The sequence below is a fragment of the Suricata suricatta genome, chromosome 13, assembly GCF_006229205.1.
Source record: "Suricata suricatta isolate VVHF042 chromosome 13, meerkat_22Aug2017_6uvM2_HiC, whole genome shotgun sequence".
In the NCBI taxonomy this organism is placed as follows: domain Eukaryota; kingdom Metazoa; phylum Chordata; class Mammalia; order Carnivora; family Herpestidae; genus Suricata; species Suricata suricatta.
The window spans coordinates 41,477,803-41,494,490 of NC_043712.1; the positions used below are offsets into that span (position 1 = coordinate 41,477,803).

Below are 16,688 nucleotides of genomic sequence, written 5' to 3' on the forward strand. Positions count from 1 at the left end.
CCTTCCCTTCCCCTACGGTTCTCTGTTAAGTTTCTCCTGTTCCACATATGAGTGAAAACATACAGTATCTGTCTTTCTCTGCCTGACTTATTTCACTTAGCATAACACCACATTGCTACAAATGACCATAGTTCATTCTTTCTCATTGCCAAGTAGTATTCCATTGTATATATAAATCACATTTTCTGGATCCATTCATCAGTTGATGGACACTTAGGCTGTTTCCATGACTTGGCTATTGTTGAAAGTGCTGCTATGAACATTGGAGTACGTGTGCCTCTATGTTTCAGCACTCCTGTATCCCTTGGGCAATTCCTAGCAGTGCTATTGTTGGGTCAGAGGGGAATTCTACTGTTAATTTTTTGAGGAGCCTTCACACTGTTTTCCAGAGCAGCTGCACCAGTTTGCATTCCCACCAACAATGTAGGAGGGTGCCTGTTTCTCCACATCCTCGTCAGCATCTATAGTCTCCTGATTTGTTCAGCCACTCTAACCAGCATGAAGTGGTATCTGGTATCTCAGTGTGGTTTTGGTTTTTATTTCCCTGATGATGAGCGATGTTGAGCATCATTTCATGTGTCTGTTGGCCATCTGGATGTCATCTTTGGAGAAGTGTCCATTCATGTCTTCTGTCCATTTCTTTACTGGGTTATTTGTTTTTTAGGTGTGGAGTTTGGCAAGTTCCTTATAGATTTTGTAGCTTTGTCTTTGACCTATAATGCTGTACTCATTGACAAACTTCAGAAAATCTCATGGTCTGATCATATATGAGTAGGATAAAAAATAAAGCCAATTTGTTTTATTTGGTCTAATGTTGCTTCTTTTCATTGTTACAAATATATGCCTACAAATCAGAAGATAATAGATGACAATATTTTTTATGGGAAGAATATGTGTCTTTTCAATTTGTATCCAGGCACCTACTCCCATTCCTGGGACAACTGAGTTAATTAAAATTTGTGGAATGAATAAGTGGGTTAATGGATAAGTCAGTTATCAATAGTCAGTGGAAAGCCATCAATACTGAAGGAAACACACAACACCTACCCCTTCAAAGAAGGGATCAATAGCATCCTCTTTGTATAATGAAATAAAGCTTGTTTTAGAAAGTAAGTAGTTACACTGATTTACTTATTTTTATTCTTCTGTAGTAAGTAGCAGAACAGGAGTGTGAGAAGTCATACTAGGTCACAGATTGGTGCCTCTAAAGCAAGAGGCTTTCAAAGTGTTTTCATTTCAAAGTTAGTTTGGGAACTTGGAGATTATGTTTATAAACATTTTCCTGTTATTAGATCGATGAGCATATGACATCTTTCAATATTCTGCATGCCTGCTAAGACACCAAAAAGGATTACCATTCATGAGAACATATTTGCTTTGAAAGGGAATTGATTAGATAATTTTTAGAGCATTTATAAAGCAGAAAAGAAGTAATAATGATTTTGGCATGAATAGAAACATATTGTATCCATAAATTGACTAAGGTTTTAGCTTAACAAGTACCAGGGCTTAAATCTACAGATTAGGACATATTAGGCTTAGAGGTATATGTGTGTGTCTGGATGTGTCTGTTGTGGGGTTGAGGGTCTGGGTGTGTGGGTATCTATGTGTGTCACTAATAGCATCCACATTCCAGTTCTGAACTGCGGAATGATGGCTTAGTGTTCAGGTATACATGCCTCCTTTTAAGGACTTATTTTGAAGTATTGCCTTTTGGTCTGAGGTATGTACTTGACTTCAACCCGTTGCCTTCTTACGATTTCTGCTGAAATGGCACAATAGGAAATCTCACTACTGTGCCTTTTAATGAAGTCTCCCCATTGACTTCTGGGAATACTTGAAGCTCTAATCACAGGTGCATGAGGATATATCATTTTGTGGCTTGTTAAAATCAGTTTTTGCACCTGTGTCCCTGAATCTGCAGCACATAATCATTCACATGAAGTCCCTCTACAGACTTAGAATAACCTCATAACCATTTCTGTTGCACTATTTGGAAAATAATAATAATTCTGGTTTTGTATGTGTATAACTAAATATGATTGCTGTAGCTAAAAAAACCTAAATTATTAAAGGCTATTCTGAAAACCTCAATAAGCTAATCTGTTCGCTGGTATCCTAAATTTTTGTTGAACAGAGTTATTTGTGTGGCAGGTAAGAGTGCAATAAGAGTTGTTAATTGTGCATGTTTTTTTCCTCCTTGAGTGGAAATCAAACATGCTTACAAAGTTTAAACATCATGTTTACTCATATGGACATTGATAGGTGAAACATTAGGTATGTGGTAGAAGTGTCCCCAAATTTAGTCATGAAATTCCTTCCCTGGGCTCTGGGCCTTTCCTCTGTATACAGATTCTGACTATAACTTGTTCATGTTGCTTACTGATATATAGCCTGTGTCTCGATATGGATAGAGGTGGCTGTTGAATTTGCAGTACTTCATAGATGCCCCTTAAAGGTGTTTCTCAGGTGCTCTCCTACAGACATGATGCACATTTTTTACAGGGAATGTTGACGCTGACCAGTGTGTCAGAACTCACAAAGGAAACCTATCCTTGATCTAAACCATCATGTGGATTTTTCTTTAGCTGCTGATGAGGTTGGCCTTTTTAGCCTCATTCTCAGTTACCCTAAGAGTACCCTAAGAGTTACCTAAGAGTGTTATGGGTAGAGTCAGAAAAATATTCTGATTACTCCAAGTGGTCACCTACATGAAGGAGAAGGGGTACATGCCATAAATTGTATGAGCTTTAATATCAATGTTTATGTATACTGACAGCTTAAATAGATCAATAATACTGCTAAGAGGACCTTGCACTCTGCAAAAATACCTTCTGTAGCACATAAACTTCAGTCTTCTGGCTTTAATGTTTATCAGCATCTTGAGAGGCATTTATGGCCCTGCACATACTCCTTTATGATTCCATTATTGATTAAATAGCGATGCCTGCTGGACCTGGGACATGGTTCACTATTTTTCCATTAAAATTAAGAAATACCTTGTTTGTTGCAGGTTCACTTCAAGCAGTTGGCTTGTCGGACTCTGAGAGATGCTGCCACCCATAACATGTTGGAATTATCATGATCAGCTACTCAGTTTGGAGTTCAGCCAGTGGCCAGGAGCTTTGCATGATAGACAGCAAGGGTTGGAATTTACAGAAGAGTAAACCAGGTAAGATTTGAAGAAGACATCGGATCATTTATCACTTGTTCTAAGGGCTTTAGTGTATTGCCAAAATATATTGAATAATGTATAGCTTTTCTATTTATTTTCTAAGTCCACTGAACAAGTTGTTGAAGAATGGTACTCCCTTGGATTTAAGTGAATGTATAGAGTGATAATTGAGTCCATTTTTTCTCAAGAGGAGAAAGAAGTTATTTTAAGATACATATAAAGCAGACACAAGATACTACAAATGCAGGTTAATGCAATATCCCAAAACCGCAAGCTAAGGAAATTTCCTCTTTAGGTAACTATTCTGAACTATAATGGAATAAGCAGTTGTACTTTTGAAGGTACTGTAGGGAACGCATTGCTGTTAAGTCATTGTAGTTTACACAATATCAAAATGTGAGTGGCAGTTTATAGCATATGATCTTATAAATATGCCTCATGGTTACTCTAATTTAGAAGATTATAGCCTTATTCTGCCTTTTATTTCTTTGTAAGTATTTATCATTCCAGTTTCGGTTCATGTAAGTATTATTTAAAATGGTGATGCAATGGCATACTTCGTTATTATTGTGGCTTCTAGAATTTAAAATGTTATGCTTTAATTCAAGTATTCTTTTTGCTACATTTATCTATTGAATTCTGGAAATTCTTCTCAACCATTACCTATAGTTTGTCAGGCCTTCTTATCTCTCTCCTTAGCTGTCTTTCTCCTCCATAACATACATAATTTAAATCTGTTATCAACAGTTACCTGGGAGAAGCACAAGTCATTCTTGTGCTCTGACTTTAAGATCATCAAAGCTTTTACAGCTTCTTTGAATTTTAGGCATTCCAAAGCAATATTTTCTTAAAGTTCAATTATTGAAACAGAAAATATAAGTAAAATACATTAATTGAAAAAAAAGGAAGGAGATTATTCTAAGGCACTTGAACTCTTTAAACAAATACAGCTTTGTTACTTTTTGAAAATAAAGTAGTTAGAACTCAGTCATCAATTAATTATAGCCTAAGATAATTATTTGGATATAAAAGAGGACTTCTGAAGTGACTTAAAGAAATTTAATCTTTAAAGCTTGATAAATAACCCTTCCCAGTCCTATAGTAACTTATTTGTTCATAAGAGGATATCAAGAGAGAAAAAACTCAAAATACTCACAGATTTCAAATATCTTAGAAGTAGTGTAGATGACCAGAGTCATGGCAGAAATCCTTATTGATAAACTGAGTTGTGGACAATTGTTGGGCTTAGTGGAAAATGGGGGAGGGGTTATCTACACTTAGAAGAGTTCTGTTATTCTGTAAATAAAAGGGACATCAAAACTCAGGATGCATTTGTGGAATATAGCTCAAACTGCTTTGTGCTTTGCAGCATTAGAATGAAGCAAACAATTATAGCAAGACTTTCATTATAGATTTACATATTCCTTTTATTTTCTTATTTATTTTTGAGAGAGAGAGAGAGCTTGTGTACAAGTGGGGGAGAGGTAGAGAGAGAGAGAGAGAGACAGAATCCAAAGCAGGTTCCAGGCTATGAGCTATCAACATAGAGCCCAACACAGGGCTCGAGCCCATAAACCATGAGTTCATGATCTGAGCTAAAGTCAGAGAAGTCAGGTGCTTAGCAGACTGAGCCACCCATATGCCCCAGATTTACATATTCTTAGATGTTTAAGTCTTAATCTGGGAGTCCAAAATAAATTCTATCCTGATTGTACTTATTTCTGTATTTTCAACAAAACTGGGTTTCATGTTGAAACACCAGACTTAGAAGAAAAACACAAAAAGAAGAATAAAATGAAACCAGGTTTAAAAAAATTTTCTAATGTTTTCATTTATTTTTGAGAGAGAGAGAGAGAGAGACAATGTGAGCAGGGGAGGGTCAGAGAGAGAGGGAGAGAGAGAGAGAGAGAGAGAGAGAGAATCCAAAGCAGGCTCCAGGCTCTGATCTAGCTGTCAGCATAGAGCCCAACGCAGGGCTCAAACCCATGAACTGTGAGATCATGACCTGAGCTGAAGTAGGACGCCCAACCAACTGAGCCACCCAGGTGCCCCTGAAACCAGTCTTTTAAGGTACTCGTGATAATGCAATTATTAGCACTTCTTTAATCTTGTCACAAGGAAGAGTTCCCCTCTACTGTGAGATCAGCCTTTTTATTCTTTAAAATATCTTTCTAAACAGTGTAAATTAGCAATATAGAAAAAGTGTACAACTGCTTTCCATCCAAGTATTATAAAGAAGCATAATTTCTTTTCTCTTCAGTTAGTCTTTTGAAAGTCAATCTTGTTGATTAGGATGTACAGGATAATACATTCCACTGTTCTGTATAAAAACATGATTGTAAAAAACCCAAGCACATAAACGATTTGACAGTGAATTCATGTATTTTTCCCAGTGAAAGGTTAACTCTTTAAAAAGGAACAGAAAATTTATACATTATAGTTTTATAACTTATATTAGTTTTAAATTCATTTTTGTTCTCTGTTGTAAGGATGGTGGTTGTGTTTTTTATAGTGATGCACATTAGCTTCTCCATAAAGTTAAGAGTGTCAAGGCTTCCCAGTTCTGCTTCTCACAAGTTGATAACAAAGCCATAAAATTTTGTATTTTTCCTTAGCTAAAAGCAATTTTTCTTTCTTAAAGCATTTTAAAAGTAGAGGTTTGCCTAGGTCAGGATTACATTGTTGTATGCTTGTATGGAGAAGAAATATTAAGCGAGAAAGACAAAATATAAAAGGTGAGCTTTTTGAAAGCACTTCTGGTAATAGCATGCTCCATGTCACGGGATATGCAGTCTCCAATGTGGCTCACAAAAACATTTACACAGCATCCGTGTATGCAATGTGTCCCTTACTTTCTATAGAGAGCACTGGACATTCTTACTTGTGCAATCATTCTTATTTTGAGGTCTCCTAAGAACCTTGAGAAATTAGCTAGGCAGCTGATTTCATCATAAGAAGTCTTAAATACTTTTAGTTACATATTTATTTACTCTCCAGTTTTTGAATGTCAACCAGATATAAACCACTGTATGGCCAGAAACAAATTAATAACCTTCCTTGCCCTGAATTCATCTAGCAAAGTGAAACTGACATGTAAACAGGTCAATGGGTGAAATGAACTAAAAAGTTTGATAATATATTTCAAGCAGAACTCTCCAGAAACTAAAATGAAGGACTGTTGCAATTGATGGGAGTATTAGAAGGTCTTGATGTTTAAGAGGCATTTAAGCTGCATAACTAAAAAATCAGGAAGAGGAGCACCTGACTTGTTCAGTCAGTTAAACTTCCAACTCTTGAATAGCTCAGGTAATGATCTCAGGGCTCATGGAATTGAGCCCCTCATGGGGCTCTGTGCTAACAGTGGGGAGCCTGCTTGGGATTCTCTCCCTCTGCTTCTCTCCCACTCATGTGCACGCACACTCTCTCTCTCTCTCTTAAAAATAAACAAAAAAATCAGGGAGAATTTTCACTGATGGGAAATAGGTGTAACAGCATTCTAAGCTCAGGGAACAGCATGGCAAAGCCACCGTGGTATAAAAATAAATGTTGCCTTTGAAGAATGAAAGGATTGCCACTGGAGAGTAGGGAGACCTACAGGAAGAGGCGGAGCATATAGGTAGAGGCTGGACTAGAGTGTTTTGCCTGCACAGCATATGAACCTGATGTAATTGAATCTATGCTTAAAGAAAATAACCGTGGCATGGGATGGGTACGGGGAAGGAAGGTATGTGTGGAGACAAATGGTAAACTCAAAATACACAGTTCTAGTCGTGCAGAAATGTACCGTTTCTAGTGCCACATCACCAGTGCCTGGAACAGGTCCTGCACATCACTGATTCAGATTAATGAGTATCTCTCAGTGATAATCCAGAAACTTCCACATTTGCAACGTTCTCCTTTTTTAGAAATGGCTTGAAAACTCTTCATACAAAGAATGAAAAGAATTTACTTACACGTTTTCCGTCATATACACAGGTCACACACACACACACACACACACACACACACACACACACACACACACTAAATTCTTTCCCAGTATGTGCTTGAAATTAAACCTCAGATCCTGTTCCTGAAATTTATGCTTCAATTAAGATGGGGGCAGCTGCTACCCTACTTTATTTCCCTATTGAGACTCTTCTCTCTCAGGCTTTACCCTTCCCTCCATTGTTTTATCATCCCATCAATCACTGTTTCCCTCCTTGGGAATGCAGCCTGCATTGCAGGCACATTTTTATGGCCAGAAAGCAAACCTACTCTACTTGGCATATAGTGCTTACTTAAACCTAATTAAATAATTCTGCTGAAAGTATCACGTCCTTTCCAGCACTGTGCACATTCGGCCAAAATGATAGGGAACACTCTAAAGCTGTGGAAAACAACTGGGGTAGGGAGCCTGAAGAAGACACAAAATGAATGATGGTGAACTTCAGCCCAACCTTCTCTGACACAGTTCTCTAATGAGCCCGGTGCACTCACACTTCCACGACAGGAAACTCCTAACTCACAGCCCAGCTTTCACCCCAATTATTTTATTGAAAAGTACCATTGTTGAAGGCTCCCCAGTAGTACATCAAATTCAGAACATTTTGTATGACTGAATCATCTATTTTCAGAGAAGTTCTCCTGTCGTCTGGGAAAAATCCAAGAATTCCTTTCTAAATATGCATACTTAAGGAAATGTAGATATGATTCACTACAATGTAATATTTGTGAGACCAAGGTCTTTGTCTTTCTTCTCTAAGACCTTAATTCCAGGACCACATACATTTTCAATAAATATATCTGATGAATGAATAAATGAGTGAATATCAAAACTTGCGCTTCAGATCAAAACAATAAATTCTGTGTTAACAGCAGGTAATACATTGCTCTCTTGTTAGTGAGGCCAGCTGGCATTTGATTCATCTTGCCCAGTGTTAGATCAAGGGTATCTTATTCTCTCATGGCTTCCAATACTGCCATTATTTAGTAACATTGTGTTCAAGTTTGTTTTTGAGAGAGAGCACACACCCCCAAGTAGGGGAGAAGGAGACAGAGGGAGACAGAGGATCTGAAGTGAACTCTGCTCTGACAGCAGAGCTGGACATGGGACTTGAACTCACGTACCATGGATCACGACCCGAGCCAAAGATTTTTTTAAATCATGATGACAAAAAAATTTTAGAGGTATGATGGATTTATGGCAAATAAAATTTTTAGGGGTATGAAGGATTTAATCTAAAATAAAGGCTCAAGATGGGGCACCTGGGTTGCTCCGTCAGTTGAGTGTCCAACTTTGGCTCAGGTCATGATCTCACAGTTCGTGGGTTCGAGCCTCACATCTGGCTCTGTGCTGACAGCTCAGAGCCTAGAGCCTGCTTCAGATTCTGTGTCTCCCTCTTTCTCTGTCCCTCTCCCACTTGCATACTGTCTTTCTCTCAAAAATAAATAAACATTAAAAAAAACTAAAATAAAGGATCAAGAAAAAAAATTATTAAATGCCTTGTTGCTTTTATAAGTAAAGTTTGGTTCTATTTTACAAACAGTCATAAATTTTGAATATTGAATTTTATAGATCCCAAATGCTTGGAAGAAAGAAGTGATTCTTTCACTCTTTCCCTGTTGTTGGGTGTGAACTTCTCTGGGTAGAAGTCACTAGAATACTGCTAAGTCACTAGCATACAAGCTACCTGATCATATTTCGAGGAGGCAGGTTATCGCAAATTGTGGTTGTAAATATACTATCACATTTGAAAGCGCTGTCTTTAGGTAGAGTCTGGATTTGAATCCCAACTCTGATACTCTGACTTGGGTAAATCATTTATCATCTGAGAGCTTTTATTCCCAATTGGTAACATGCATGTCTTAGTAGCTGGCCCATGTATAATTGTAAGGATTAAGTGAGATCATGCATATAAAACACTCAGCAGAATATCTGACACATTATAAATAAGTGATATATATATTTATAAATTACTAATATACTGATTTATAAATTACTGATATATATAAATTACTGATATTTATTATTATTAATAAGAGTCTATAGATATAGCAGATCTACCTAGAAGTTCAATTGTTTCAGTCAAATGTCAGAATACTTTACCCATTGTCCCTAGAAGTAAATGATATGTAAAATGCTTAGCATGTACACACATCATAAGCACTCAATTACTGTTAGTGGTTGTGGTGCTAGTTATAATTATCATTTTCCTATATAAGCACTTCTCTTCTTTAAGCTCTTTGAGGAGATTTTAGGTCTAATCTTTTTATAACAACAACTTCCTTCTTGGGATACTGGCAGGTCTCTGTGTTGTGGTTAGTGTTACGACTTTAAGATAAGGCCCTGTTTAATCGATTATTGGTTATATTATAATCACATTGCTGGGTGCCTTGGTATTGAGTTGAATAGCATTTTCTGTAAAACCAAATATGATCAGAATGGGTTTTCATACCAAATTATAGTCTTTAGAATCAATAAAACAAGTTGAAAGCCTCTAAATGAAACATTGACATATATCTGACAGTAGCAAACAAATCGTCCTGATCTGTTGATATAATTCTCTAATATGGAAACACTACTTTCAAATATATTCAGAGAGACTGTCTTTAAAGGTCCCTGACATTAATCAAGCAGTATATATGTAATTACACTTTTAACCTTTCCTTTTGTTACATGTATTTTACAAGAAAGACTATTATTAATTTTAAAATGAAAATTTAGAATTCAAACTACACTTAACATAGTAAAATAATACTTTAAAAATCAACTGTCATGATGAATTTCACAGCATGCCACCTAAAACCATACAGGGGAAGAATGTGGATAAATCAGAGACAATTCCATGAATTTCTGGCCTGTGCTTTGTAGACGATTGGTTTTGTGTGGCCCTAGTCTTGTTGGCAAATGGCAGGATCTAGATAAATCAGCTGATACATGAGGGAAAACAAGTCGTCTAGAAAACTGAGAGCGGGGCTGTTGAAAATGAATCATTTTGGGGTGAATAAAGGATTCCAGGCTTTGGTGAAGAGCTTCTTAGGATTGGACTATGGGTTTCTGCAAAGAGCCAGGATGGGAAAATTCTTATTTTCCCCTGAAAGCTCACCGTTGCCCTTGGTGAGGGGCAGAGGAATCCACTGGTGGAGAGGAGAGGGATTCAGGGATGCACTGTGGTTAGGGAAGTAGCTGAAGTGATGGGCTGTGCTGTTGATTGGGCAATCAAGAAGCAGAGTCATGCCAGGGGTTAACGGCTCGGTAGCATGTGTGCGATGAGTTTGGACTAAGTAAGAGGAAATCCCTGTGTGAGCATGGGGAACTTTTCATTAGAAGGGACTTATTTATTCTAAGGATAAGATTTAGCATGAAATTAAAATAGTGCTGAAGACAAACAATCTTTACAAAGTCTCTTCTGCAGAAATATGATAACTTAACACCTTATTATATCATGTCTCTTTCTGTTGCATCCAAAATGACAGAAGGAATGAAATGATAATGATACCCTAAATTGAATATCAGGACCAATGTAAGTCTTTTACATCAATAACCCTGAAATAGAGACACAATTGCACATATTCAAGATGAAGAAACTGAGACTTGGAAAAGTTAGTCACTTTTCCATGCTCACAGAGCTAGTATGTATGAGGGCAAGTTTCTCTCCCAAGATCTCCTTTATATAATAAAACCTGTGTGTTTTCATTATATTATTATCCTGTTTTTCTGTTCCTAAAACTAATGTTCCAATCCTTATCTCATTATACATGTGTGCACATTTGCTGTATTATATATTTTTATAATTTATAATTTTCTTCTTGCATATGTATGCATGTTGCTTTTCCATGAATTTGAAAGTTGCTTAAGAGGTAGAGGTGTCTCTTTCTATGGAATATCCATTAGTGCTTGTGTTATGATAGAGCCTGATTCTGAGCACATGTTCGCTGCCAGTGATGCCAATTAACAAATTGGTTTCCCCTTTTCAACAAGGAGAAGAAAACTTACATACAGACCTCATATATAACTCTTGGCATAGATGTCATATATAATTTATGTTCCTATCATTTTTTTGAATATGTACATAAATGGCCACAATGAAAATCATTTGAGTGGGGGCGACTAAGTGGCTATGTTGGTTAAGCATCTGACTGTTGATTTCGGCTCATGTCATGATCTCACAGTTTGTGAGTTTGAGCCCCATGTCAGGCTCTGTGCTGACAGTACAGAGCCTGCTTGGGATTCTCCCTCTGCCCCTCCCCTGCATGTGCTCTCTCTCACGCATGCACGCTCTCTCTCTCTCTCTCTCTCTCTCTCTCTCTCTCTTTCTCCCTCTCCCTCTCTCTCTCAAAATAAATAAATTTTAAAAATAATTTGAGTAATATATTGCCTTTCATCTATTCAGTATTTCTTTCCCCTAACAAAGAGCACCAGGATGATTTAACAGATCATTTTCCAGCGTGTGTTCTGTGGAACACTGATATGGAGGTGTATGTTCCATATACAAAGGGTTTGTAGCCATTTGCAATTTTCTGGTGTGGTAATTTATAAAGACTGGCTCAAAAAGAAAGAGTTTAGGTTTGCCTGCACAATTGTCACTCCTTCCTGAGTAATTGGAGGATTGTAGGTCCGAGGAATAGAGAAATGTAAATTATTTTGAACCATCTTTTCCCACAGAGTACAACTCTCACGTTAAGAACAGAGGCTTTGGCCAGTCACATTCTCATTCTTTTTTCTCCTTCCCCTTCTCTTCTTCCATTTTCCTTGTCCCCCCTTCTTTCTCCCCCTCCTCTTGCTCTTTCTTCCTGCCTGCCCCATAAACACATATTCTCCCCTCTTTTTTTTCTCCTCCCCACCTGTGAGCCCGCTAACATCACCCTCTCTGGGCTTCCCTGTGTTTTGATCCACACATACCTTCCTATCCAGTAATATCTCTTCTCTAGATATGTTACTGCCATCAATGAGGTTATAACTTTCTTTTTCTTATCAGTAAAGTCTGGACACTGTTCTCCATCTCCTTCTTTTTAACCAGAGAGACATTGTAATTTTAAGGCAACCCTTATAGATAGAGTTCCTTATACCAAGGATTACTCTTCAGAGGGTAACCTCACTTTCACATTCTTGGAAGAGAATTCTACACACCGGCTACATTTTACACATTCAAAACGCAGCCCTAATTATGAAGCCAAAGCCACTTAGTGTTAGGCTACATCATTAGTATCATCATTAGGAAACTTTTGCTGAGAGTCTTTTTGCGGGGGCATGAGGCCATAGGAAACAATTTCCATTTCTGTCTGCTTTCACTTCCACATAAATTAAAGACACTCGCTACTCTTAAATATTAACTTTACCCTCAAGGAGTTTGTGATGCCAGTGCCAAGCAACACAGATATGTAACATTAGGAAAAAAAAAAAAAAGACAGTGCTGTAAGTGTCAGGCAGGAACTGGATAGATGTCAGAAACAACAGAAGTTCAGAGGAGGTCTCAGAGAAGCTTTACAAAGGAGATGACTCCAGAGCTGAGCCTCAAAGAATAGGAATTGTCTTTGTTTTTAAAAAAGGCTTTGCCACAGTAGTCTTTTCATGTTTCCTTATCTTTGGTTTTGTCTTCCATTCAAGCCTACAGCTGAGAGCAAATCACAACGTGTCCTTCCCATACCTTGAGGATAAAGCGCTATTTCTCAGTGTATCACATGTTTCTCTTTTTATCTCTCAAGACATATGCATATGTATGCACTTTATTTGGTTCTCAGTGTTAATACACAACGTTTGTTGCCCCTCTGTCATGTATATCTGGCTCTTATTTGTCCTTCTTGACTCCTTACCATACTTGTCTATACTTCTCCTTCTCCACATACTTCTACCACATCAGCTGCTCTTACTACAATGTGAGTCCTCTAAGGCAGAGATCAATTCTAACTTATTCCTGTTTTCCCAGAATGTTGTATCCCACAGAGCTGGCATGTATAAATGAAGCTATGCCTTTTCTTCTCAGTCATATTAGGACTGGGTCATATAGTTTTTTGTCAGTTTTGATGACTGGAAATCCAACCTTACTCATGTCTATGACTTTACTTAGCCAAAATGCCATTATGGGATGGTTTAAAAGAACAGTGAGTTCTAGAATGTTTAGTAAAAGTGTTGTAGACTGCCAATATGATGTAAATTATCAGGATTCAAAACAAAAATTCTGTCTGCAGCACTGGAAATATTGCAGATGGTATTTAAATATGACTCAAAATATGTGATTTCATAAAAATCATAGTATTTGTATGAACAATTCAAAGTACATGGGAAACTAATACTGATAAAGAAGTTTTAAGAGTTTAAATACCTTTTCATGAGTCTATGTTACTGGAATTGAGTTAGGCTCTAAAGCTCAGTAAATATCCTCTAGTAGAAAGTCTCCTACCCTACTTCTGAATATCTCTTGGATATAATGATACAAATTCATTTATCAAATCTGATATGATGTAAGCCAAAAGAGTACATTTACTACAGTATAATGTTTAAGCTAATTTATGATAATATTTATTTAAAAGATAATGTTTTGTTACTGGATGAGCCTGCAGCAGAACGAAAACATGCTTCATCAGCAGAACGGGTAGTGTTTTCTCCATCTCATCTTTCATCCAAGGGAATTCTTAATCAAACCAGAACCTTCTAAAAGATATAATTTGGAGAACTTCCAAAAAAGAAAAAAAACTGTCCTGACAGGAATGGTAAATTATAGTTTGCTCTCATTTGTCCTAAATCCTGCACATCATTCACCCATGAGCTGTAGTTGTCTCACCCTTGGGAGATATGTCCCATAGCTCATTCTAGTCAATATGATGCATTTACTGCTAAAGAGACTTGTATCTTGGAAATAACCTTCCTGTTTCAAACTGTGTTCTCTAATGAATGAGAAGGTAATTGCATTAAGTACCTTTCTAGTTGTCAAGTCTAATCATCTTCCACATAGGTGAGTGTGTGGTTGGCCTCTGTATCTGGCATGCTTTGTGAGATTTAATCACGGGCATAATTTAAGTGGACCTTGGGACCGGACATTAAAGTTCCTTCAAATGGTTGGATTATAAAGATCGATAGCAAATTCAGCTTGCTTTTTCCACAAGATATTTTGTTTCTTATTTGGACATAGTCATGGGTTCAAACAGGAGTCTTTCAAATGCAGAAAATCAGTAGCTAGGGTTTGAGTATATCAGGAAGGCATTTACTTTAGGCTTAGAAACCAATCTGTTACAAACTAAAATCAAGTAATTCCAAATGTATAGAAATGAATGTAAATACCTGCCAGATATGCTTTAGGATAGTATATTTCAATTAGTAACACACTGCTATTTGTGATTTCATTTCCCTCTGTATTAGCTGATTAGGACTCTGTTTTAGTGTCCACATCTCTATTTCCCTTTCCCACCAGATTAAAAACATTTTAAGGCTTGGAACTGGTTCTTATCTATTGTAGCAATCTATACCCCTAAAATAAGTCCTGACAAATGCAAGTGAAAATAAGTGAATGAATTAAAAAAATGCCTGACCCCTAACAGCCCCTTAATTGATATTTATGAATAAGTGAATTAATGAAGTCATGAAAGAATGAATATGCACATGACATTTTATTACAGAGGATATATTTTAATAGTCAATTGAGGCTTTGAATGGTCAGAACAAAAAGATAGGCACTCTCTTATTTAGTTTAGAATCAATTCAACTAAACATTCAAATTTGAATATTACACTTAAAACATTAGTAATAAAATTCCTAGGGGCGCCTTGGTGACTCAGTTAGTCAAGAGTCTCACTTCGGCATAGGTCATGATTTCACCGCTTGTGAGTTCAAGTCCCACATTGGGCTCTGTGCTGACAGCTCAGAACCTGGACCCTGCTTTGGATTCTGTCTTCCTTTCTCTCTGCCTCCCTGGTCATGCTCTGTCCCTCTCTGTCTCTCAACAATAAATAAATGTTATTTAAAAAAAGTAGAATTCTTTGCCAGGATTTCCAAATTGCACACTCTTTTCTAATGTTTTAAAATAAAATGATCTTCCTACTGGTAGAGTAACATTTGTAGTGTGCTCTAGGTGTTTGTAAATTTCACCCTGTTCTGCCCATGCACCCACATCCCCCCTACCCTTGTTTTCAGTTTTCTGTAACGCTTCCTGTTTAAAACAAAATTAAAGCAGCTCCTTTTCACAGTTTGCAGGTCAGCAGATATTTTTGTATTTGAATGAAATTCTTTAATAGGACCATGTTAAAGAATTATAATAAATGTTATATTGTTTATCTTATGTTGTTAGGAAAAAGGGAAATTAGGGTTATTTGTTATAAACAAAACAATCACTGGGTTTTAACATTCTAATGTGAGTCAATTCAAGGTCTGACTATTTTAGGGAATATTTAGAGGCTGGCCAAGAGGCTTTCAGGAAAAATAAACATTTTGCACTCCTCTAATAGAAAAGTCACTACAGAAAACTGGGCACTGGCCTGGAACATTGCATTTACCCACTTAGCATTGTTGGCAGGAAGAACAACCCAGTTCTTTCATTCTCCATGAAGTGAAGGAGAGCACCAAATCTAGTTACTACTGGATGTATGAAGACCAACCATTTAGATCACCCCAACATCTAAACAGCTTGCAAGTGCTTTACTTCTACCCTGAACCCTCCACTTCTGCAAAGCAATATTGTTTTTATTGAAACAAACTTGCAAGTAGTAGCTAAACATAAAGGAAATCACACAAAGATGATCTTTAGGTGATCTAATAACTTCATCAGTAGTACCCTGTGTTTATTTGTAAGAACTGAAATTTTTATATTCATGGGTTTCTTTGCATGCCTATGTTCCTATATTACCCAAAGTTTATATATGTTATAGTCATGAAAGCAAAAAAAAAAAATTATACCTTTGAAAATATTGAATACCTTTGTTAGACTGAGATCTGCTTGTAGCCCTGGTGTGTCTACTGAAGTGATAAATATTTAGTAGCTCCCCAATAAATGTTTGATGAATTAGTGAGCACTATCTGCACACTTTTCATATCATCTTAAGATGTCCATTCTTTGCCATTTTGTCTATTGCTCCATTTAACATTCTCCCCCAAAATCAGTCAGAAAATATTTATTAATATCTACAATGTCTTAACATAGTGTTTTCCTTCTCAGATCTTGTGATACTCCCTTCATTGTCCTAAAGAAACTTACAGTCGAAATGCAGAGACAAGACAAAAAACACATAAATTACAACTTGAAAGAGTCAATGATTAAGGGTAAAGGAACAGCATAACCAATATGAAGATAGTGTGGTCTGTGATTATGCCTAAGCTCGATCCATTCAGAAGATTTGTATTTGGGAAAACCTGAGGTTCTCTGGGGGCAGCTTCCAAAACTGAGGACTAAGGGGTCTTCAAGAGGAAAAATCTAAATGAAGAGAACTGGTAGACAAACCTAACCTAATAAGCAAGTGTTAGTCCTCAGAGAGGCAGAGTGTTATGATGAGCCGGTTGAATTTGTCCCCAACATAGCACTTCCATGCACAAATGAGTCATATG

General features: G+C 37.0%; 1 protein-coding gene across 2 annotated transcripts in view; it reads left to right on the forward strand.

Moving 5' to 3' along the window:
• The window catches only part of LINGO2 (leucine rich repeat and Ig domain containing 2), a 1,051,930-nt gene that overhangs the window by 729,039 nt on the left and 306,203 nt on the right, over positions 1 to 16,688 (forward strand). For both annotated transcript variants that reach the window (XM_029920927.1, XM_029920929.1), the window contains one exon: positions 3,014 to 3,172. The gene's annotated coding sequence lies outside the window, so the exon portion shown is untranslated. The remainder of the gene's footprint in view (positions 1 to 3,013; positions 3,173 to 16,688) is intronic.